Here is a 26,975-nt window from a genome sequence, read left to right as displayed (position 1 = left end):
TTCTTCCTTTAATCAGCTACTGTCCTTATCTAATCGTCCTTCAGCACTTAATTCTGATATCTAACTTCTGATGATTATCTCCTGATAATATAAGTACTGATATCCTTAAGTCCTGACTTCCAGTATAAGTACTGATCAACAGTTAAGTACTGATTTGTCCTGTTAAGTAAGATCTGAAATCTAAACATAAATTATATTAGCCATGACATTATCAAATATATCTAACAATCTCCCATAACTTGTAAATTAGCATAATATACAAGTTTAACAGATATTTGATGATGTCAAAAACATTAAGTACAAATGCATGAGAATTAGACTAGATAACTACAACTTACAGTCCTTAAAGCTTTACCAATATTCAACTTCTGATAACAACTTCAGTCTGTACAAATATCAGAATTTAAGCAGTTGTAGATCTTCGACTAGGCTTCATCATCTGATCTCTCTGATGTCAGGAGTTGTTCTGAGATAGTTCTTCAACAAACATTTCTCAGCATATCTGAGTTCATCAATCATTCTCCTTTTGGCATCTTTAAGCTCTGCAGTATCTTCACCAGTTTGAAAGATTGCAGCTCTGAGATCATTGATCTTTGCTTTTCTCAACTCCTGATCTAGTCTTATGACATAAGCTTTGTCAGACTCCAGATTGAATTCAAGTCCCTTAATACCAAGATATGTTCTGATCTGTGCAGTATTAGGCTTCATATCAACAATATCACCATTGTGATCTCTGTACTTTGGAACATATGTGTTGTCAGACTTAACAGAATAAAGCCTTTTCTGTCTCTGAATCTGTTCTTTTAAGTAGTTTGCAGCAGTTTCTGTTATTCTGTCATTCACTTGAAGTAAGAAAAGTACATGCTCCAATTCTTCAAAATACTTCAATGGAATGGCATTTTGTCTTATATGATAAACCCTACCATCTGTCATGAAATACAACATGATGTATTCTTTCAAGTAGGTATGGTAAACCATCTGTACAGATTCCAGTTGATTCAATCTCTCAGGAGTTGCTCCAATACCTGGTTCACTCAAGGGAGTTGGATCATTGGTAGTGTTGTGTACTCTTCTTTCATCAGCACTTCCCAATCCAGTTTTATCTCTTGCCTCCTTTCCAGTAACTACTCTTGCTTCAAAACCACTTGCAGTTGTCTTCAAAGGTTGAGTCTGTTTTGCTTTAGTGAATCCTGGTAGGAGTGTCTTTGATCTATCTTCTGATATCAAGTTAACTTGAGCTATGTCAAAGGTTACTTGCTTCTTCTGAATATCAGAACTTACAATTTTTTGACTCTGAACAACTTGAGCCATGTCAGAGGTTGTTTTAAGAACTTTTCTTGAAGTCAGAGCAAGATCATCCTTTTCATCAGTAATTTCTTCATCCTCAGGAGGTACATAAACCTTGATAGGTTCACCAACCTTTTCTTTACCCTTGGATCTTGGATCTATCTGTGGTTGTGATCTAGCCAATGTTGCTTCAGTATGTGTCCTTTCTTTGATCACAATGCCTTTGAGTTTTGGAAGTGACTTTTTACCAGAAGCTTCAGATTTAGATGTGACTTTCTCTTATTTAAGTCTGGCTTCTTCTTCCTTTAAACTTTCCAAGTCCATTCCTGGATTTTCCTGAAGAAATAACTGTTTTGACATTTCCTCATCAAGATCTAAAAGTTCATCAGAACTTAGCCTTTTACCAGTAGCAGAACTTATTCTCTTCCCAGTATCAGAACTTGTCCAGTGACTAGCTTGTCTTGATGTGAATCCTCTACCTTGACTATGACCTCTACCCATTCCAGAGCTTCCTTGATCATCTTTTTCATTATCCTTTCCTGTCAGTGTCTTGTCAGTCTTGCATTTGGACTTAATCACTTTCTCCCCCTTTTTGGCATCAGCAGGTAGTAGAAGAGAGATAAGCAATTCCACTGAGGATTGGATTTCAGTTAGTTGTGATTGCTGAGAAGCTTGATTTTTCAGAATTTCATCAATCTGAGCTTGTTGATGATCTTGAGTCTTCTCAATATAAGCAATCCTGTCAATGGTAGGTTGGAAGAACTTTTTCTTATCAATTTTCCAAACTTGTTCCTGTTTGATAAAGTTCTCCTGAATCTTGTGTAACTCTGCATGAGTAGTTGAATGAAGACCTTGTAGATGTTTAGTACTCAATGCAGTGACTCTAAGCTGGGTTTTAAAATCATCAGAATTTAACATTTCATCAGCTTTAGTCAAGTGCTCAGCAAGATGCTTTTCAGTTGGAACACATGAAACTGAGTTCCATTCCTTAGTCCACTCCTGACCTGCAGGAGTTTCACTCCAAGGTACTGGTGCTTCCCTGGTAACAAACTTCTTAACCAGTTAAGACTTAGGAAGAGTCTGTTGAGGAGTATGTCCTGAAGGACCTGCTTCATCAGTATCTACAGTTGGAGCAGCATCACCAGTATCTCCAGCATTTGCAGCATCAGAACTTAAAGAATCAGTATCTTCTGATAAGACAACAGTGTGAGTAGCAATGGAGGCTTCAGCATCCTCTAATTGCTGATCTTGTTCTAAGTTCTGATCAACAGCCATATCCTGATGCTCACCTAAATTCTGATCATCAGCATCTTGATGCAGAGAAGGTGTTATTGATAACTCTGGAGTTTGAACAGCATCAGTAACAGGTGTTGTGGAACGATTATTTGTTGTTGGAGCTTCTAAGAGAAGTACTGCAGGCACAACCAAGTTTTGAACATCAATATCAGCACTTGTGCCTAGATCAACAGAAGACACAGAAGGTGTGTTAGCCTTTTCAGAAACAGCTTCCTGAGATGGAGTTGATGGAGAAGAAGTGTCTGGAGCAAATTCCTTGTCTTGTGAGATCAGAGATTCCTGGTCCCCTTCCTTATCTGCTTCCTCTTCATCATCTGAAACTGGCCTTTTTGCCCTCTGTTTCTTGTATCTCTTTGTTGATTTGGATTCCTTGGGAGTTTCAGGAACTGTCATTCTTCTAAGCCGTTTGAGAAGCCTAGATCCCCCAATTCCAGAATCCTTCTGAGAAGTCACTTTCTCAGCTTCACCTACAACACGTTCTAAAGAAGGAACATGTTCCTCAGTATCAGATTCATCTCTCAGTACAGTCCTCCTCCTCTTTTGAGGTGTTTGAGGAATAGTTTGTGTCCTCTTTGGCTTGGAGGATGAGGGTTGAACAGTCTGTGAAGTAGAGAGATAGGATTTGAGATAAGTCTTGAGGGTAGGTTGAGTAGTATGAGTGGTAGGTGCTGAGGATGATGGTTTTTGGGTGTTTGTGGTTGGTTGGACATCAGAGTAAACAGATCTATAAGTATCAGGATCAGCATTTACTAGGATCTGTTTTACAGACTGAGGAATCTGTAATGGTCTAACCACTATTTTCTTAGTATCAGCATTTACCAGATCATTAAAGTATCGTTTTGCAACTCTAAAAGGTGGGGTTGAGGAACTGACTAATTGAGGTTCATCAGTACAAAAAGTATATATAAGTTGACGTTAAATTTGGCAAAATAGACAACATTTCTATCCTCTGTCATCCTATCCCCAATAAAACCAATTATTCCAGTTGCAAAATCAAAATGAGTTTGATGGATAATAGCATACCCTATGTGCTGACTCAGAATTGGGATAGCATCAAAATTCGAACATTTGTTCCCAAAAGCTTTGGTGATGCAGTCAAAGAAGAAACTCCATTCTCTTCTGATATTAGCCCTTTTTAACTGCCCAAGCTTTGCCAAACTCTTTTCATATCCCAAATCAGCCATTAACTCCTGAAGTGCTGATTCCTCTGGAGTTGAAAAAGTACAATTTTCTGGGAGATGTAGAGCTTTGCGTATTGTACCAGGAGTGACTGCATAAGATGAATCACCCACTTCAAAAATAATACTGGGAGTGCCATGTTTACCACCATCATCAAAGTGCCCAGTCCGCCAAAATGTCAAAACTTGTTGACTCGAAAAGACTTCAGGCTGAGTTAATGCATACCCAATCTCACTGTGTGCAAGAAGATCTTGCACAAAATGCAATTCAGATGGAGCTTCAGTATGATCAAGAATTGCAGCATAGTTGTTTGGAACAAACTTAGCTCCATCAATGATTAAATCCTTAGGTGCCATGTGAAAAATTGAGATTCAAAAGTGTCTGTTAGGTGTTTGATAAGATGTCTGTATGAAAAACCAACGTGAGAAGAAAGAGAGTAAAAGTAAGTAAAGAGAAAAAATACGAAGAAAATAAAAGATTAAAGAAATCCTCTCTATGTTGTACTTATACTCTGAACAAAAATGTTACCGTTGGACACCTGTCAGACATGCAGTAATAACGGATAGTTACTGGGCTCGAGAAAACAGGAATCATTACTTACCCAGTTGCCTGTTTTCAAGGAAAAACCGTTCCACTTACCCAGATATTCCATTAATCAAGGTGAAACAGTTTTAATTCAAAATTGAAACCGTTCCCACTGAGTTAATTATTTTTTACTGCATCATTAATATTCTGAAAGTAAATCACGTAAAAATGACCAAGATAAATTAAATGAGTAAGTGCTGATAAAAAAAAATCAGAACTTAAATTAAAACAGAATTTATATGGTAATCAGAATATCAATCAGGATTTATCAATGCATTACCAAATATCTTAGAGACAAAATCTTGAAGCAAAAACAAATTTCATTAATATATCAAGAGAATACATTTATGAAATGGAAATTACATCAGTACTTATACAAGATTTCCCTAAGCTACTAAACCTAACATCAATAGCTTTAGTCCTAGCTAAGAAGCCTGACAAAGCTGATGATGAAGAAAAACAGGAAGAAGACAAGATTAAATCATTTCTTCTTCTTCCTACTCTCGACAAACAGAATGGCGAGTCTGATGATTCGCTCTTGCTGGCGGAGAGCTGCCAGTCTTTCCTCCTCCAATCGCTCCAGATGGTGATGGTAATCCATATAGAAGAACAGGAGGTGGGTCAGTACCTCCTGTGGGACAGAGTCCCATATCTCCTCAGGAATGGCTGTGACATGCCATTCCTGCTGCCAGCCGGCACAGCTTAGCTCCATATTGAAGTTTTGGTAGTTCAAAAACATGTTAAATCTGACCATTGTGTTTTTGAAAGAAAAAGTATGAAGATAAGTGTGTGAGAAAGAATTTGATGGGAAGGCTGATGTGAAGTGGCTGCTTATATAGGCAAGAGAATGCCAGGAGACATAAAAGTTTTTAATGCTGACAGGTAGAATTAATTCTACCTCGTCTCCCTAGACTTTGAAAAAGAATAACATTCATTGGAAAGAGGAAACATGGTTTAAAGCGCACAAAAAACAAGTAACAGTGGACTGTTCAAGTACGAATACCATTAATCCTAATCATAGTGACTATTAATCTTCCACTTCAACATATTCAAGTATTAACTGAGACTGCTATCAAATTTTATTCACAGATAAGTCAAGTAAAACATTAGACTGTAATATCAGAACTTAGACTTATATCAGAACTTAACAGTCATCAGTACATAATTTCTTAACTCGAAAAAGGAATGCCTATCTTAGTAAGTCCTCATACAAGTTCTGAGTTATACTCTTCAGAACTTAATCATCAGAATATGCAACCAGAGCTTGTCCTCAGAGTTTGTGCAAAATGACACAATGACTGTTTATCTAAAATAACATAGACCTCCACAGAAATTTTCATCATTCAGATGGAGTGATTAGTGTGTGCATTAAGCTAAATAACAGACAAAGAGTAAAGTCTGATTCACTTCAGTACATCTTAGAAATAAGGCATAACTAAAATTTTGCTAAACAACTGTCATTGTCCTGAAACCTACTGATGAATGAGTTCATGCTTGAGTCCACCTCAACTGTTTTGTGCTAATTTTATGCATTTTTTGAAATTCTATTTTACAGTGGCTTCTCAGTGTAAGTGAGTCACGACTGCTTATCAGAATTTATGCTATTATCAGAGTATTTCTCTAGTAATCATAGAGTGTGAAAAGTCACCAAGAAAATATTTTGCTTTTCTAATGCATATTTACTTAATATCGGCAATGCATTTGGGTCATCCCTTCCACATTTTTACTCTAGATCTCAAAGGAGTACCTGATTTTATTTTTTGATCTTTTTGCTTTTTCTTTTGATAAGTGAGGTTTATCAGCACTTAGTACATTCAGCAGTTTTACTAGTATCAAAACTTAACAGATGAGTAGCATTATTCTAATTTGTGACTTAGTAATAAGATAAACAAAGTAAACTCAACTAAGCTCAATTATCAGAATTTTCTAGTGTCATAAGATTTCCACTGAAATAATTACTTCTTACATGGAATCATTTGTTTATTGAAGACTACTAGGTTAGTATCTAGCACAGTTATCCTCATAGGATTGAATAGTTACTTGAACAGACATATCACTTATCAGAGTTTAGAAACATATATCAGACAACAATCAGTACTTAAACGTGTATTTCAATTAATCACAGAATAAATAAAGAGATTACATTCTGTAAATACTGGTCATAAAGTCTGATGCATCAGAACAAAACTAGACAGATTTAGAAAAAGAACCTGAAACCATTCCAAGTTCATTTACCAATCTTGTAAAAGTGGCTTCACATAGTGGTTTTCTGAAGATATCTGCTAGTTGTTGATCTGTTGGAACAAAGTGCAATTCCACTGTACTTTCATCCACATGTTCCCTTATGAAGTGGTACCTGATGCTGATGTGCTTTGTCATAGAGTATTGAACTGGATTACCTGTCATAGCAATAGCACTTTGATTATCACAGTAAATAGGGATTTTGAAATATGTTAACCCATAATCCAGTAACTGATTCTTCATCCAAAGAATCTGTGCACAACAGCTTCCTGCAGCAATATACTCTGCTTCTGCAGTTGATGTGGAAATTGACTTTTGTTTCTTGCTGAACCAACAAACCAATCTGCCTCCAAAAAATTGGCAGCTTCCACTTGTGCTTTTCCTGTCAATTTTGCAACCTGCAAAATCTGCATCTGAGTAACCTATTAGTTTAAAATCTGATTCTTTAGGATACCATAATCCCAGAGCAGCTGTTCCTTTAAGATACTTAAAGATTCTTTTCACAGCTGTTAAGTGAGGTTCTCTTGGATCTGCTTGAAATCTTGCACAAAGACAGGTAGCATACATGATATCAGGTCTACTAGCAGTTAGATAGAGTAGAGAGCCAATCATACCTCTGTAGTCAGTAATATCTACTGATTTACCGGTATCCTTATCCAGTTTTGTTGCAGTGGCCATGGGAGTGGATGCACTTGAACAATCTTGCATTCCAAATTTCTTCAGCAAGTTTCTGGTGTACTTGGTTTGACAAATAAAAGTGCCTTCTTCATTCTGCTTGACTTGAAGGCCCAGAAAATAGCTAAGTTCCCCCATCATACTCATCTGATATCTTGACTGCATTAGTTTGGCAAACTTCTTGCAAAGTTTGTCATTTGTAGGCCCAAAAATGATATCATCAACATAAATCTGGACCAGAAGTAAGTCATTTCCATGGTTGAGGTAGAACAGTGTTTTGTCTATTGTTCCTCTGTTGAATCCACTTTCCAGAAGAAACTGAGCTAAAGTCTCATACCATGCTCTAGGAGCTTGCTTAAGTCCATAAAGTGCTTTATCAAGTCTGTAGACATAATCTGGATGTTTGGTATCTACAAAGCCTGGAGGTTGTTCAACATATACCTCCTCCTCCAATTCTCCATTGAGAAAAGCACTTTTCACATCCATTTGAAAGACCGTAAACTTTTTGTGAGCAGCATAAGCCAAAAATATCCTTATGGCTTCTAACCTAGCAACTGGTGCAAATGTTTCATCATAATCAATTCCCTCCTGTTGAGAATATCCTTTTGCAACCAGCCTTGCCTTATTCCTTGTAATTATGCCATCACTGTCAATTTTGTTTCTGAATACCCACTTTGTACCAACAACAGATCTATTTTTTGGTCTTGGCACTAGGGTCCAGACTTTGTTTCTTTCAAATTCATTTAACTCTTCCTGCATTGCTTGCACCCAATCAGCATCTTGAAGAGCTCCTTCAACTTTCTTTGGCTCAGTCTGAGAGAGAAAATAATTGTAGAGACATTCATTTGAAGTACCTGTTCTAGTTCTGACACCTGCATCAGGATTTCCAATTATCAAATCAGGTGTATGTGATTTTGTCCACTTCCTTGCAGATGGAAGGTTTTCTCTAGAACTGGATGCTCCCCCATGATCCATGCTATCTCCATTTTCATTTTCTGATGCTCCCCCTGAAACTATGCTCTCTGAGTTGGAATCTTCGGTATTTAGATTTTCAGCACTATCAGAACTTGGCTTATCAGAACTTGATGAATCAGAACTTGAAGAGCCAGATGTATGTTCTGATGTTTCTTGAGCTGTGGTAGGATCTTGAGTATGCTCCCCCTGCATAGGTGCATCTTCCCTTGGCGTAGCCACCATAATTTCAATAACATCAGAGTTTATTCCATCAGAGTTCACAGTATCAGAACTTAGACTGTCAGGATATTCAGAATCAGAATTTGAGTCTTCATTTTCAAATCTCAGCTGATCATGGTCAATGAAATCTTCAAGACCGGTAATCTTCTTGTCATCAAAAGAGACATTGATAGATTCCATGACCACTTTTGTCCTCAAATTATAGACTCTGAAGTCTTTTGTGGAAAGTGGATATCCAACAGAGATTCTTTAATCAGCTTTTAGATCAAACTTTGATAGCTGTTCAGGATGAGTCTTGAGAACAAAACACTTGCATCCAAATACATGAAAGTATTTCAGATTTGGATTCTTTTTCTTCACCATCTCATATGGTGTTTTTCCATGCTTGTTAATGAGTGTTGCATTTTGAGTAAAACAAGCAGTCTGCACAACTTCAGCCCAGAAATAGGTTGGAAGCTTTGCTTCTTTAAGCATTGTACGTGTAGTTTCAATGAGAGTTCTATTCTTCCTTTCAACAACTCCATTTTGCTGTGCAGTTCCAGGAGCAGAAAATTCCTGCTTTATTTCATGGTTTTTGCAGAACTCTTCCATTATCAAATTCTTGAACTCAGTGCCATTATCACTCCTTAAAATTTTCACAGAATCTTTGACCATTTTATCCAGATGTTTGACATGATCAATCAAGATAGATGCAGTTTCACTTTTTGTGTGCAAGAAATACACCCATGTGTATCTGGTGAACTCATCCACTATGACCAACGCATACTTCTTCTTTGCAATAGACATGACATTTACTGGACCAAATAGATCAACATGTAGTAGATGATAAGGCTCAAGAATTGATGATTCAGTCTTGCTCTTGAATGAAGATTTTCTTTGTTTGGCCTTCTGATAGGAATCACAAAGACCATCAGGAGCAAATACTGACTTTGGCAGTCCTCTCACAAGATTTTTCTTGACCAGTTCATTTATATTGTTGAAATTTAAATGAGAGAGTTTCTTATGCCAATTCCAGCTTTCTTCAATTGATGCTCTACTCATCAGACAGATTGCAGAACCATCAGTACTTGTTGAAAGCTTAGCTTCATAAATATTACCACGCCTGTATCCTTTCAGAACAACTTTGCCTTTAGATTTACTCACAATTTCACAGTGTTCTTCAAAGAAATCAACATGATAACCTCTGTCACAGATTTGACTTATACTCAGTAGGTTGTGTTTAAGTCCTGAGACCAGAGCTACTTTTTTAATTATGACATTTCCAAGATTGATATTGCCATATCCCAATGTTTTTCCAATGTTGCCATCTCCATAAGAAACACTTGGGCCAGCTTTCTCCACAAAGTCTGATAGCAGGGCCTTATTTCCGGTCATATGTCCTAAACATCCACTGTCCAGAACTAGAATATTTTTCCTGTTGCCCTGCAATCACAAAGACCACTAATTATTAGTTTTAAGGACCCAGACTTGCTTGGATCCTTTGGCCTTATTAAGTTTGTTAACATTTGCAGCGGATTTAGCATCAGAGTTTATGTTAACATTTTTCTTATCAGAACTTACACTATCAGACTTTGAATCAGAATTTACACTAGAAGGAACAATGGAAACTTTCTTCAAAGAAGGTTTTATTTGATAATAATCATAGTACAAACTATGATATTCCTTAAAAGTATAAATGGAATGCCATAAACTACCACAATGAAAACAAGGATTTTGTGGTTTGTATCTAACAGACTGACTCTTAACTCCTGATTTTGAAGGTAAAGAGTTAATATTCTTATTCTTCCTGCAAAAAGAAGCCAGATGGTTAGAACTTCTACAGTTATGACATGTTTTCCTAGGAGCATCAGGAACAGGTTTATAATTATTGCTTTTATTCACACCTTCCTTTCCATTCCTATTTTTCCTAGGTGATTTTACCTTGTTTGCATTCTTAACATCTTTCAGCTTATGCTTAAGCTGCTTCTTTGTCATTAAGCCTATGTTCACTTCAGCTGTCTTTTCCTGTTTTAGTTTGTCAGAAGTTAATTCCTTTGTAACTTCTGATTTCTCATTTTCAGACTTTACAGTTACAAACTTAACAGGTTTTAACTTTGGCTTTTGCTTATCAACAGGCTTAATTTCTTCAGTTCCTTTATCATTCTTATCTTCTCCATAACCTAAGCCCTCTTTCCAGTTTCCACTACTTAGCAAATTTTGAGTTGTTTTGCCAGAGTTAGTCCAAGTCCTGATAATCTCTCTTTCCTTTTCTAACTCAGTTTTTAGAGATTCATTCATTTTTAGCACTTCATCCCTAACATAAAAAGCATCATCTCTATCCTTCTGAGTTTGATGGAACATGACTAACTCTTTTTCTAAGAAATCATTTCTTTTCTTAAATGCAAGATTTTCAGAAGTTAATCTTTCACATGTTAAAGTTTGATCTCTATAACTAACAAACATGGTTTTAAGATATCTTCTCAACTCATTAATATCATCAGTATGAAAAGCATAAGTAGTCTGAGGTACCTTTGTTTCAGCAGCTTCAGAACTGCTCTCAGCACTTTCTTTATCAGCATTTGTCATCAATGCATAGTTTTCCTCACTTTCAGAGTCTGAGGTGTCTGTCCAGCTTTTCTGCTTTGTGACAAGAGCCTTGCCTTTGTCACCCTTTACCTTCTTGCAATCAGGAGATATGTGGCCTTTCTCACCACAGTTATAGCATTTAACATTGGTGTAATCTCCTCTGTCAGATTTTCCTCCTCTGCCTTCAGATCTTCTGAAATTCTTCTTATCAGAACTTATGCCTTTCCTGGAAAACTTCTTTCCCTTCCTGAACTTCCTGTATGCAATCTTCGTGATTCCTTTCACCATAAGAGCACACGGCTTCATCATCTCCTCATCAGCATCAGTCTCAGGCAAACTTTCAGAATCTGAGTCATCATCACTTTCAGAACTTGATGACTCAGTTTCAGACTGTATGACAAGAGCTTTACCCTTGTCTTTCCTTGAGGAAGCTGCTTTGGGGAATTCTTCTTCAGCCTTAAGAGCAACTGTCCTTGACTTTCCTCCTTTCCTCTTGCTTCTTTGTTCCATCTCAAGCTCATGAGTCTTGAGCATTCCATAGATTTCGTCAAGAGTTGTTTCATCAAGATTGTAGTTGTCTCTTATTGTCGTTGCCTTCAAATCCCAGCATTCAGGAAGAGCTAACAGGAACTTAAGGTTTGAATCTTCAAGATCATACTCTTTATCAACCAATGACAAATCTTTCAAAAGTTTGACAAATCTATCATATAAATCATTCAATGACTCATTAGTCTTTGAGTCAAAGTGTTCATACTCTTGAGTGAGTATTGTCTTCCTGTTCTTCTTAATTGTGTCAGTTCCCTGACACCTTGTTTCCAGAGCATCCCATATCTCCTTAGCAGTCTTGCAGTTGATTACCCAGTTTGACATTACATTATCAATGGCACTATGCAGTAAGTGTCGTACCTTGGCATCCTTAGCAATTGATGCTATATCTTCAGCAGTATAATCACTCTTCTCCTTTGGTACGGTCTTTGCTGCTTCACCTGCAACTGCAACAGCGAGCTTGGTTGGTTTGTGAGGCCCTTCCTTGATTCTATCAAGGTATTCTGGATCTGTTGCTTCCAGGAACATGGTCATCCTTACCTTCCATATGGGATATTCAGATGGTCTCAGTATGGGAACCCTGATAGTCTCATACCGACTTTGAATTTGTGGCTTTGGAGGTTCTTCCATTTTGGTAGGCTTAGTTGGAGTTTCTGTGTCAGACATGATTGTGTTTGGATCTTTAGCTGTATGTGTGTTAACAGATTGGCTCTGATACCACTTGTTAGGTCACACACACACACTGTAGAGGGGGTGAATACAGTGTATAATACAATCAAATCAAACTTTAATATATTAAGTAACAGAAAACAAACTTTATTGAACCAATAAACTCTGTTACAGTATGGAACTGTTATCTCTCAGTGATGAACAAATATCACGAGAGCTGCTAGGGTTACAATGAATAAACTTCTCGAATATATGATAACACTTATAGTGTAAACCCTATGTCTGTGTTTATATACTACACAGTTACAAGATAATCGCTAATTGATATGGAATATAATTCTGCTTCCTAAAATATATCAATCAAATATCTTTTCATCCAAGTATTCCATTCTTCACAGAACTCCTTCTTCATGCATATCTCTTCTTATGTTTATCTTGATCTTCTTTCCTTTAATCAGCTACTGTCCTTATCTGATCGTCCTTCAGCACTTAAGTTCTGATATCTAACTTCTGATGATTATCTCCTGATAATATAAGTAATGATATCCTTAAGTCCTGACTTCCAGTATAAGTACTGATCAACAGTTAAGTACTGATTTGTCCTGTTAAGTAAGATCTGAAATCTAAACATAAATTATATTAGCCATGACATTATCAAATATATCTAACACATTAACCTGATCAAATCCTCACCAATTCAAATGGAGGTTCTCATTATTGATGAACAACAACTGTCATAACCACAGTATCTACTGTGAGCTTAATTATGAATTCACAAGGTATAAATACTGTTATTACTTTATCAACATTTATTTTAAGTACTGATTTAGTTTTTTCAGCATTTATTGTATATTTTTCATGATATAAATCATATTGACATGATTACTTCTAGACCTTATTTAAGGACTACCTCTAGTTGTATGATCACATATCACCCTTCTTTAGCCACCTCTTATTTCTGTAGGACAATCTTTCTGAGCCTTTTTCTGTGAGATGTGTAAAAGATTGAGAGAAAAACAGAATTTAAGAGAGGCAAGATCCTTCCTGGCAAAAGGAGAGGTAGATGAGAGATAGGATTTAGTAATCCTTATATGGTGTGAAAGGTAGTGAGACTACTATAAAATAATAGAGAGATTAATTTTTATTTGCTATATGTTTGTCGGTGCTCAGAGTACTAAAGGAACAGATGCTGAACAGCAGTCTGTTGAATCTCAGGAAAACTCTGATGTACCCAAGGCTATTAATCTCCCTGCAAGTCTAAGTACTGATACTTTCTTGCAGTCCATACATTCTACTATTCCACCACATGAGATAATCCCTATTTTTGTTGAAAAATAGTCCATTTACTCTACTTTTCCATCACCTGAGGAAATCCCTGTTGTTGCTGAAGATGTAGTCGCACAACAGTCCATTCATAAAGTTTCATCCATTTCAGAATCACCACAACATTCTACAATAACTGAGCTCCTGGAAGTTAATCTTGAAGCTCCAATTCATTTATCTACAATACTTGAAGATGCGGAGTTCACTGTTGAAGGTGTGGAAGCTTCTTAAACTACTGGATCATATACTGCACCAATTTCTCATTTTATTCTACATGCTGAAGCTGATGATAAAGTTCAGCAATTAGTGCAAGATCCAGCTGCTATTGAAGAATCTAATGATGGTAAAGAAACTCATATATCTAATGTTATTTTAGATCTTGAGGATGATCTTTTCTTTCCTAAAGATATGCCTATGCATGTGAGACAACAGAAAATGAAAGAGTTAGATGCTAAGAAGAAGCTGATTATTCTGATAATCTCTAGAATGCTCATTGGAAAGGTGATACATATCCTATTTCCAAAATACAAGATGTTGCACATTTGGAAATAGCATAATAGAAGATTACAAATCTTGATGTGTTGAATCATCTGAAAGCATCAACTTTAGTTGTCAGATCCTTACACACAGCTCATGAAGCAACTACTACTCAAATCAATCAGATCAAAGAATCATTGATTGCTTCAAAGCTGCTTACTCATCAGGAAATTCAGAAATAAATTTCACCAATAGTTTCCAGACAAACTGTAATTGAAGCCAGTCAAACTAGATTGGAAGCAAATCAAACTCAAATGTCTGATCAAGTTACAGAAGTACAGAATTTAATGGAGCTGATTCTTTCTCTACTTCTTGGTGATGATGCCAAAAAGAGGGAGAAAATTGTTAAATCTAAATGCAAGCAGCTGATATTGACAAGTACTGATGATGAAAATCCTAGTGGAGGTAATAAGGGGGAACAGAAGGAAAGCAAAAGGAGAAGAGGTGAAGAACTAGTTGGAATTAGTGGTTCATCAAAAGTAATCACTAGATTCCAGTCTAGACAGGGAGGATAAAGTAAGAGGAATGAAAGAGTTGAAGATTTGATTGTGACTACTAAAATGCAACAATCTTCACAAGTCACACCTGTTATAAAGACTCGAGTATTTTTGAATTATTAAATTATGTAATTATGGAATTTTTTTTTAAAATAAATAAAATATGTGTATCGGTTTTGGCAGCTATGTGTTGTTTGACTATTGATGTGTGATTTGTAATATACTGGATTGTTCGTGAGATTAATTATGGGATCGTATTGGATTGTTTTCATTTTAAAAAGTGAATTTGGTGCAATTTATTTGCGTAAATACTTGGAGTGTCTCTAAAATTGTTTTTATGATTTTATAATTACAGTAATTATTTTTAAGATTTTATAAAATTGAGAAATCAATATTTAATTAATTATTTATCTTTAAATGATTTTCTGAGTATGTTTAATGGTAAAATCCATATTTAATTCTAAAACTCTTCAAAACTTATGAAACTCATATTTAATTAAGTTTGGAATATTTCGAGAATTTTAAAATTATTTTGGAAATTTTTGGGATTAATTTGACCCGCGCGTTGATTCGTTTATTTGAGAAAAGCGGGTATAAGTTGCATTTCAAAATCTATTTAAAAATTTTGAAATTCATGTTTTATTAACTTCGGAATATTTATAATATTTTAAGACTATTTTCATGATTTTATGAATTTGTTTTAAGTGCAGCTCGGTTCGTTAATTGTGAATTGTGGGTATGTAACGCGACTCAAAAATGATTTAAAAATTTATGGAAATTCTATTTTATTAGTTTTAGAATATTCTGGGAATTCTAATATTATTTTGGAATTATCTTGATTAATAATTCTTCATAATGTTGTACCGTTAAAAGATTAAATGCGATACAAATTTAGGCTTGTAATTAGTAAGAGGTTACGTGTCAATAATTAGACACGCGTGTAATTTCTATAACCTCCTTGTTACGTGTCATCTGCAGAGAGGGTTAAAAAAAACAAAAACAAAAACACATGCACAGACTCAATCCTCTCGCCTCTCTCGAGTTAATCTCGATCTCTCGACATTTTTTTCTCTCTATCAATTATTTTCCCCCTTGTGCTCTCATCTCTTTCCCTGTGTTTGAGTGCTCTCTGTTATACTGTGTTTTGTTGGGCCGCCGCCCGTGTTTCCGGTGATTCGTCGCCGCCGGTGTTCGGTTTCCGGCCACTTCCAAGTCGTCATCTCACTTTTATTCCGGCTGCTTTGTTCTGAAACCTGTTACTTGGTTCAGTATGGCTGTTAATATATGTGTATACACACGCATATATATGTGTGTATGTGTATACTAGTTTGTTTGTGTGTGCTGCGATGGTATTGTGCCGCCTGTTTTTTTTTCTTTCCGGTTGTCCGCTCTTTCCGGTTACCGCCGGCGATTGCTTTGGTTCCGTTATGTTCCTGGTTGTTGCAAAGGTTATTCAGGCAGTGGCTTGGTGCAGGAAAATTGATTTGATTTTTAATCAATGAAATTATCTGATTATTGGGTACTGATTATTCTAATCGGTGAAATCTGTGACTGGAAACCCAATTCGGGTACCTCCAGGTTTTACCACTGTCAACGATGAATTCCGATGAGTTGACGGTGGACTGTGATGACACGATTCTGAGTCCTAATAATAATTTTTTTAAAAAATAAATAAAATTTGTCTTGTGTTTTATTCTAGACCGACTTAGTTAATTAGTAAATATTGTATCAGGATGGTTGAGTTGGATATGAGTATTGAATTTTATTGGTGATTGGGAATTTTAGAATGGATTGGTGAATTATTATAATTGTTATTGTTGTGAACTTTGTGGTTTGACGTCGATTGATATTTCGGTGGGTAGTCCGATAAACAAAGGAGACGCTGCCCAATTTTCGGAAACTAAATTACGGAAATACGGTAGCGTATCCGAGGATTATCGGGACGTCGACCAAATATAAGTAAATACATATACACATGTTTTATACAGAACCTGATTGTATGATGTGTTGTATGTTTTGACCAAAATACAGTAACCCTAATTTCGTAAAATGACGAGTATACGTATTTTCTGAAAATGAACACTAGATCGATTTCGAGAATGTAAACCCTAATTGTTTTCTGTGTTATTCTAATATTAATAATTACGAGTCGAGTTTGAATATCGTTGGGCAAGAATTAGTATCAAGGATATGTCAAGCATACCTAGACGTCTAACGTAGGGTATTTCGACCCTGTAGGTTATAGTCGGGAACCTGAAAGTGGACGATGGACTAAAGATAACCTAGTGGTCAATTGACGAGTTCAGTAGAGTTTCTAAAGAAAGACCTAAGTGTCGAAGTTGAATCCAATGGGATCTAGTGGTTGGACGTTAGAGCCTGAGCAGCAGAGTCGGCTCAGAGTTGATCAGTAATAGTTGTAAAGCCTTATAAGGCAAGTATTTCTGAACTTTCCTTCAAGATATATTACCAATGTTTCCGAACTGTTTTATAACATGTCGCTATTATTCAAAATAACTCTTGTTTACATTACAAGTGCATTAAATTATTTACCCTTGAATCCCTGATTTTTCTTGATCTTGAGCCGTAAGCCTTGTTCTTTGTAAACCATCCTTTGCTGATCCTCAGACACCAAACCACACAAATATGATACTATTTCCCAAATGTTTAACTAGCAAACACCAAGCACCAGAAGAAGATGATTTGAAAACACAGAAACTTTTATACTTCAATCATTCTTAGTAACATCAAAGAACCATATCCTAAAAAATCATTATTGGTTTGATACCTGACCCTTGTACAAACTGAAAACTGTTTCTTATACATACCTTGATATACCCTTGAGATATCCATGAGTTTTCTTACATTTTTTTATGCAAATGTTTAACCATCATCGATTATGATCTTGTTTTATTGAATCATATTGTTATCATATTGAACTGCTTTAGGATTGGATAGTTTTTATATATGTGGACCAGATTCGTGGTCAGACCATACCAATGGTCAAGTTAGGCCAATGTGTGCCTTGGATCCAGTAATTAGAGCAGTGCTGTGTGCTTGCTCGGGGTTAGTGCGTGACTGATCAGCAGCCTAACCTTGGTTTTTTTTAAAACTTAAAATGAATATCCAATTCTAATGAATAGTTAAAAAGAAACTTGATTCCTTTGAATCATCTCATTTGATCATGGTTTAACCTCAGTTATCGTTATTATGACTTGCTGAGCTAGATAGCTCACCCTTGCGATTCTTTTATATATTTTACAGTTGGAAAGAATATGGATGATAGTGAAGTTCCTCAGTCCAAAGTGCGGGCTAAGGTTCCAGTCGAGTTGGATCGAGCTAGCAGAAGTTTCATGCGGTAAAGAGATAGTCAGATTGTAAGAATGATTTTATTATCAATTGTAAGTTAAAGTAGTTGGGATTTGGTACGATGTAATAATTAAGTTTGTGGCTTGTTTTCATACTTTAACCTGTTGCGATCCGTGGTTTTGTAAAGCAGGGTCATTATAAATAATATTTCTTATACAGGTTGATATATTGTGTTTATGTTGTGGACCCCAAACTTCTGACCCGGGTTTGGAGGGCGCCACGGGTTGGTATCAGAGCTATAGGTTCTAAGTCACTAAAACAAGCCTAGATTGTTGGGATTGGGTAGAAGGTTAGGATTAGGAATAGGAAATAGAAAGATAAGACGTCGTGAGGATGAGTGCGACTATATAGTAAGTCTTCGGCACGGTTCGTGTTGCGATTCGGTATTCTTAGCTTGCGATGTGATTTTCAGAAAACGGTAATGGAAGATCCTGATTTCCCGGTGTCATTTGATCATCTGGAGCTTTCCGTTCGAGGATCGTCATCTTCTCTCAGATTGGATTTGCACCTTGGTCCTCCACCAGCATTAATGGTATTACCTTCTGTTATAACGGTTGTACTTCTTCAAGCTATTCTATGCTAATTTCCCCCTCTTGATACGAGACTATCTATTTAAGAACCTCCATTTGTTGATTTTTGTTTTACTGAACATTCAATTGCGAGTGTAACTCTTTAGTTTACCTTACATCCTGTTCTATACCCTAGTTTAGAACTTGTCCTATAAAGCGATTGTACCTATGAGGATGGATTCGAGAGCTACAGTAAACGGTGAGCGCTTAAGTTATAAATAAAGGTGAGACGAAGTTTAGAGAAGAGATTTAAGTATTTCAGAGGATAGCTGTTATCGGGTTAAAAGAAGTCCTTAGTGGCTAAGTCACTCGTGAATAATTATGGGATGAACTAGATGAATTTTGAAAGAATAAGAGAGAAAAGTATAAACCTGGGATTTTTATGAAATTAAATGATGATGATATGATAAATGCGATATGTAAAGTAGTAATGTGATGTGATACGAGCAAACTTTATTCTATGAAATAGACTTATTGACTATTGGATAGCCTGTTCTACTTAACTACTGCAGCGATAATGTCGGGAGTATCACCAATATGGAAGCCTTGATGTGAAGCTACGAATAAGATAATGTGCGACCATAATTGAAGTTTTCGTCGATTAAGGAAGGTAAAGTGGATACGATAAAGGAGAAAAGGTAGATTGAAGTGAATGGACCTTTATATGATCGTTCTATTAATTTGGTACCTTGTTATAGGTCGGAAGGACAACAACCAACTCATATAGTAAGGACAACAAGGTTTGTGATTTTCCAATTTTTTTTTAAAAACAAGTTTTCGAAAAAGATTTTCCTTTACAAATTCCTAAAAGCCTTTTCGAATAAAATGATTTTTAAACATTAGTTGTCAAGTTACTATTTGAGTTTCTTGTTTGTTAGAAAGCCCGGATTACCTGGAAGGATGCTGTGTCAGACTTAGTATTGCTAATTTCGAGAACGAAGTAACCTATGATTATGAAGGAGTTGGTTATTCCTAACAGTAAAGTGCAAGTATGGTTTGATAAAATTTACAACAGAATTAGTGTACGGAGTAACTATGCATTCAATTACTAGGACTATCAGAGTTTGAAGAATTCATTGATTTAACAGAAGCCGGAACGTGATCGAAGAAGATTGGAAAGATTTTTAGACCTCTCTAAAAGCACAATATTATTAACAAAAGGATCGTTATGTCGAATGGTATGTGGTTATTCTAGATTAAAAGAGGAATCTCGAAGTTACCTGGTAGGAACGCCATTATGATCGAATTGTTAAGGTATCATACGTGTAAGTACGATGTTAAAGACGCAAAACTTAGCAAGTAAGAATTCATTATAATGCTTGGTTGCGAAGACATTTCAGCGGACTTTCTAAAGTTGTTACATGACATAATGGGGATAGGATCGAACAGGCTCGATAGATGAATACAAGTAAAATATGATGGTGACCAATGGTATCGTTCTTTTCTTCAATATTACATCGTATATTCCTTTTTGATTCCTAAATAAGTATGAACTTCTTTTCTTAAATAAACTCCTTGCTATGATATTGAAAAGGAGGATATTGCATTCCTTTCAAATTTAATTATTTCCCTCAAGTTTGCTTTCTGATTGGGACAAACAGTGTTATGGTTAGACACTTTGTCAGAATGACGAAGGGTCGGGTGGGACGCCACCTAATCATGTGCTGTATGCCATAGGGTATGAAAGATTGGCCATCTTAAGTACCAATGTGGTTGTCTCATTCATGTTCAAATCCTTGTTTCTTCTTTCTTTTCAATCCTAAATTTTGTTGGACTCTGAACCCTTTTAGTCGTTTCGTTATATTGTCGTTCTTTGCAAGAAGTTTTCAAACAGAAATCAACATATCCAGAAATAAGTGGACGCAGTTCCATCTACATTTTATGCATTGAAAGCAAACAAAGGCATATAATGAAAATTGCAAATCACTAGTCCAGTCAGGGATGAACTGAAAGTCAAGGGTATCTACTCCAATAAGGAATACGTCTCCGAGAACGAGAAATGGCGATTCTCCTGTGAAATATGTTATTCAGGATACGGATGTGGGGATGTAATTGATTATCGTGGATACTTTATGTGTTAAAGTACTGAAAGATGTGAGAGCAACTTGATTGTTTAGCCCAAGGTTTTGTTGATAAGATGAATTACCCTGTTGAATTGATAAGATTGTGATTAAAGGACTAGCAAGTCAAGAATGTGTAGTTGTTAAATAAGTGAGTACCAATAGTGGAATTGAGATTTATGGCAATAAGTTGTGAAGAATTGATATCAGGAAAGATGAAAGGATTTGATATTATTCTAAGAAATGGATTAACTATTAAAGCGTGATGCCCAGACCAACCGTCATGATGAAAAGATAGTTCCGAGGACGCCAAATGAGTAGGTGGTGAGGTTCAGAAGATGAAAGAAGGTAGAGAATTTGTTAACGATGACTTGAGCTAAGAGGTTACGGTGACCAAGAGGTAAGTATTATGGTGATTATGAATAGAAGTCAGGAGTAAACAGAATTTGAAGATTTTATAGTTTCAAGATATAGTTCCAAATGAATTACCAAAATTTTCTCCAGCTAAGGAAATGAAGCTCGCGATCGACTTAACACCTGAAACGGAGCCAGTGACCAGGGCCTTACATAAAATGGCACCAGTTAGAATGAGTAAGTTAGCAAAGCGGATCCAAGAAATGCTAGAAGAAGAAGTAATTAAACCCAGTGTATCCCATGAAGTGCACCAGTACTATTTGTTAATAAGAAAATGGAAGTATGAGATTATGTGTCGACTAAAGCAAGCTCAACAAGTTTACTATCAAGAGTAAGTATTTGTTACTTCGAACTACTGATTTGTTGATCAAACAGAAGAAGCAAAGTATTTTCTAAAATTGATTTAGGATTTAGGCGTTACGAATTGGAGATTGAAACTAGGGATAGAATCTTTAAGGAATATCTAGATGAGTTGTAATTATGTTACTTAAAGTCAATGGAGGACCTTGCATTTAATGATAACTAAGAAGTTGGAGAAGAAAGAAGTTGTATGTAAAGTTGCAGGGTGAAAGTTTTGATGATAGAAAGCGTAAATAATTAGTGAGGAGGAGATCCAGTCGAAATTAAAGTCACCATGAATAAAGAAAGGCCAACAGCATCAACAAAAGTAAGAAATTTTACCATGGACCGGCTATACTGAAAATTTGTACAAGATTTCTTGAAAGTTGCAATACCTTTGATGAAGCTAATTAGGAAAAGCAATAAGTGAGTATGAAATGGAGAAGGGTGAAGAAAGTTTTATCGAGTCAAATGAAGGAATGGTTATAGTACCTGCCTTATCACTTTGAAGATATCAAGGAGATTGGGTAGTTTATAGTAATGTTTCTCATAAAGGAGTAAAATGTATGTTGATGCGGTATAATAAAGTTATTGTATATGCACCCAGACAACCGAAATCTTATGAGCAGAAGTATCCTACTCATCGTTAGGGCTAACAGTAATAATATTTGTTTTGGAAAAATGGGGAGACATGATATGTATGAAGAAAGGTGTAAGATCTACGGACCATAAGAGTTTGAAGTAAGTATTCACGAGAAAAACAAATGTAGTGGCAAGCGATAAACAAAAAGGAGAGAACAAACATAGAGACTACACCAGAAGGATTAACTATAGGATTCTCGAAGTTGGAATTGGAAGCTAAAGTTCATAATCCAAAAGGAAGAAAGATTGATAGTGTGACCTTTCAGTTGAAGTTGTGAAGGGAAAGATAAAACGTTAAGAGAAGATAATAGATCACGATATTAGCGATTAGTAATAAGAAATTTTAGCAAGCACGATATCCCCAGGTTTTATTTCAGCACTTGGATGTTACAAGTAAATGAATTAAGAAATGAGATCCTACAGGGATTTCACAATATTAAGTATTTAAGTTATTGAAGAAATGCCAAGATATATGGAAATTTAAGGAAAAATAGTGATAACCAAGTATAAGAAGGAAATTTCAAGATGAATCAGGAAGTGTTGGACATGTCAAAGAGTTACGACGAAGTATTGGAAAGCCTAGCGGATAAGGCAGACCCATGAAGTGACTTTACAAGAGGCGAATCGTGAAGTGGAAGTTTAGCAAAACAACGAATAAGAATAAGTGATCCCTATAAAGAATTAATTTTCTACGAGACCTAATTCAAGCAATATACTATATCTTGAGGATTAACTTAAGATCCAACCTGAGAAAATATCAGAGGTTACGATTAAAAGTGAGTTCAGAGCATTGCAAGCTCTGGTGATATTATGTGAAATGACGAGTATATCAGGTGGCTATAAGGAATTAAGGAACGTGGTGTATAAGGAGTACTTGGATGAGCAAACTGTATTTAATTGATAACATCCACAGCTACTCAAGGAATAAGAAAGTCTGCGTGGGATGCTCAAGGATTTTTCTCTAAAGATCCTAAAGGAAAATAACTATACTTTGAGTCTTCAAGAATGAAATTTTAACTAAGGTTAACAAAAGATTCTGAATTAATCCATTAACAACTACCTAAGCAAAACCGTATGGTAACGGATGTTTTAGGCTGACAGAAAGGATTGGATGTAATAAGACCCCCAAAGAGTTAATAAAGGAATTGGACAGAGTGAAATCTGAAGTACAAATATTTAAAAAAATAACAGTACATGAAAATATGAGATTACTTTTCAGCCTTAACTCATGGAAAAGAGTAAGAGATGTTCAAATGTTTGGAAACCAAGTTGAAAATGAACACCGCCTATCATCCTTAAACGGAAAGTCAAAGTACAAAAGTGATTCAGGAACTGTAAGATATATTGAGAGATTGAGTTTTTAAGAAAACACTGGAATGATCATTTATTAGCAATGTCAGCTTTGGGATACCGCTTGACCAAGCTTCAAGTGAACGCAAGTACAGGTCCCCATTCTTATTTAAATAAAGTGGGAGAAAGAAAATTGACAAATTCCAAGTTAATTCAGCACACCAAGAACGTAGTAATATTGATTGAAGCAGCTCGGAGTAGGCAAAGAAAGAAGGAGAAATTATATTGAGAGAGAATATGAATCTAGAAATAGGACCAGTAGTGTAGTAAAAGTGTCGTCTTGTAAGAAACTGGATAAATCTGAGTGGAAAGGACATGTTATGTCCTAAAATTTGTGAACCATTCGAGGTATTGATAAATATAGATAAAGTTGTCATGAGTGATATGACCGTCATATCAGTGTGTACACCTAATGTATTTTACTTGTCAATGTTAAAGCGATAAGTATTGGATTTGAATTAAGTGATTGATTAGGAGCCAATGGGGCTCTTATCCAAGTTTGTTCTGCATATAGTGATTAATCCAAATTCTTGATAGTTCAAGGCGAGTCCTTGGAAATGAGTATATATCTATGATGAATACGTTGAAAATCCTCGAGTAGAAGAGTCTACTTAGAAACTAGAGTCAGATATGCTTGACAAATATCCTCACTTATTTAGTTAGACCAGATTCAGAGGACAGAATCTCTTTAAGGGGTGAAGAATATAACGACTCGAGTATTTTTGAATTATTAAATTATGTAATTATGGAATTTTTTTTTTAAAAATAAATAAAATATGTGTATTGGTTTTGGCAGCTATGTGTTGTTTGACTATTAATGTGTGATTTGTAATATACTGGATTGTTCGTGAGATTAATTATGGGATCGTATTTGATTGTTTTCATTTTCAAAAGTGAATTTGGTGTAATTTATTTGCGTAAATACTTGGAGTGTCTCTAAAATTGTTTTTATGATTTTATAATTACAGTAATTATTTTTAAGATTTTATAAAATTGAGAAATCAATATTTAATTAATTATTTATCTTTAAATGATTTTCTGAGTATATTTAATGGTAAAATCCATATTTAATTCTAAAATTCTTCAAAAATTATGAAACTCATATTTAATCAAGTTTGGAATATTCCGAGAATTTTAAAATTATTTTGGAAATTTTTGGGATTAATTTGACCCGCGCGTTGATTTGTTTATTTGAGAAAAGCGGGTATAAGTTGCATTTCAAAATCTATTTAAAAATTTTGAAATTCATGTTTTATTAACTTCAGAATATTTATAATATTTTAAGACTATTTTCATGATTTTATGAATTTGTTTTAAGTGCAGCTCGGTTCGTTAATTGTGAATTGTGGGTATGTAACGCGACTCAAAAATGATTTAAAAATTTATAGAAATTCTATTTTATTAGTTTTAGAATATTCTGGGAATTCTAATATTATTTTGGAATTATCTTGATTAATAATTCTTCACAATGTTGTACCGTTAAAAGATTAAATGTGATACAAATTTAGGCTTGCAATCAGTAAGGGGTTACGTGTCAATAATTAGACACGCGTGCAATTTCTATAACCTCCTTGTTACGTGTCATCTGCAGAGAGGGTTAAAAAAAACAAAAACAAAAACACATGCACAGACTCAATCCTCTCGCCTCTCTCGAGTTAATCTCGATCTCTCGGCATTTTTTTTCTCTCTATCAATTATTTTCCCCCTTGTGCTCTCATCTCTTTCCCTGTGTTTGAGTGCTCTCTGTTATACTGTGTTTTGTTGGGCCGCCGCCCGTGTTTTCGGTGATTCGTTGCCACCGGTGTTCGGTTTCTGGCCACTTCCAGGTCGTCATCTCACTTTTATTCCGGCTGCTTTGTTCTGAAACCTGTTACTTGGTTCAGTATGGCTGTTAATATATGTGTATACACACGCTAATATGTGTGTGTATGTGTATACTAGTTTATTTGTGTGTGTTGCAATGGTATTGTGCCGCCTGTTTTTTTTTCTTTCCGGCTGTCCGCTCTTTCCGGTTACCGCCGGCGATTGCGTTGGTTCCGTTATGTTCCTGGTTGTTGCAAAGCAAATAAAATATTTTCTTGGTGACTTTTCACACTCTATGATTACTGGAGAAATACTCTGATAATAGCATAAATTCTGATAAGCAGTCGTGACTGACTTACACTGAGAAGCCACTGTAAAATAGAATTTAAAAAGATGCACAAAATTAGCACAAAATAGTTGAGGTGGACTCAAGCATGAATTCATTCAATAGTAGGTTTCAGAATAATGACAGGTTTTTAGTAAAGTTTTAGTTATGCCTTATTTCTAAGATGTACTGAAGTGAATCAGACTTTACTCTTTGTCTGATATTTAGCTTAATGCACACACTAATCACTCCATATGAATGATGAAAATCACTGTGGTGATCTATGTTGTTTTAGATGAACAGTCATTGTGTCACATTGCATAAATTCTGAGGACAAGTTCTGATTACATGTTCTGATGATTAAGTTCTGAAGAATATAAATCAGAATTTGTGTGAGGGCTTACTAAAATAGGCATTCCTTTTTCGAGTTAAGAAATTATGTTCTGGTAACTGTTAAGTTCTGATATAAGTCTAAGTTCTGATATTCAATTCTGATTCTTTACTTGACTTATTTGTGCTTAAAATCTAAAAACAGTTTCAGTTTAAATCAGACTATGTTTGGGTAGAATATTAACAGTTAATATCATTAGGGATAGTGGTTCACATACCCGTATAGTAAAAAAAAAATTACTTGTTAGTTGTGCGCATTAACCCTGACTTACACTTCCAATGACTGTTTTCCTTCTTCCAAGTCTGGGGAGACGAGGTAGAATTAATTCTACCTGTCAGCATTAAATTTCTTTGCGTCTCCTGGCATTCTTTTGCCTATAAAATCAACCACTTCACATCAGCCTACACATCAACTCTTTTATCACAAACTCACTCTTGTTTTATATTTACCACCACAAATGGCTGCATTTGGCTGGTTCTACAACTATGGCGATGAGACTGTACATGTCTTTTTAAATGGGATTCCAACTTCATACCCTATCGCCAACATCCCTCACAATCTCTGGATTCAATTTCCAGAGGCTATTAAACGTGATCTGGTGGCAGTTCGAAGAGAACTTCACCTTCGTCGCCTTCGAAAGCAGGAGCAAATAATACGACTTGCTATTCTCTTTGTCGAGAGTAGGAAGACGAAATAATTTCTTTTCTTCTTCCTGTTCTTCTTTATCATCAGCTTTGTCAGGCTTCTTAGCTTAGGATATTCGCTGTTGATGTTAGATTTAGCAGCTTAGGGAAATCTTGTACAAGTTCTGATGTAATTTAAATTTCATGAATGTATTCTCTTGATATATTAATGAAATTTGTTTTTGTTTCAAGATCTTGTCTCTGAGATATTTTGTAATGCATTGATAAATCCTGATACATATTCATATTCTGATGACCATATAAATTCTATTTTAACTTAAGTGCTGATTTTACTATATCAGTACTTGCTCGTCTGATTTATTATGGTCATTTTCACTCGAATTTTTTTTCAGAATACTGATGTTGCAGTGAAAAATAATTAAATAAGTGGGAACAGTTTCAGTTTTAAATTAAAACTGATTCACCTTGATTAAGGGAA

Source organism: Apium graveolens, chromosome 7 (assembly GCF_009905375.1).
Source record: "Apium graveolens cultivar Ventura chromosome 7, ASM990537v1, whole genome shotgun sequence".
NCBI lineage: Eukaryota > Viridiplantae > Streptophyta > Magnoliopsida > Apiales > Apiaceae > Apium > Apium graveolens.
This window is presented reverse-complemented; position numbering follows the sequence as displayed.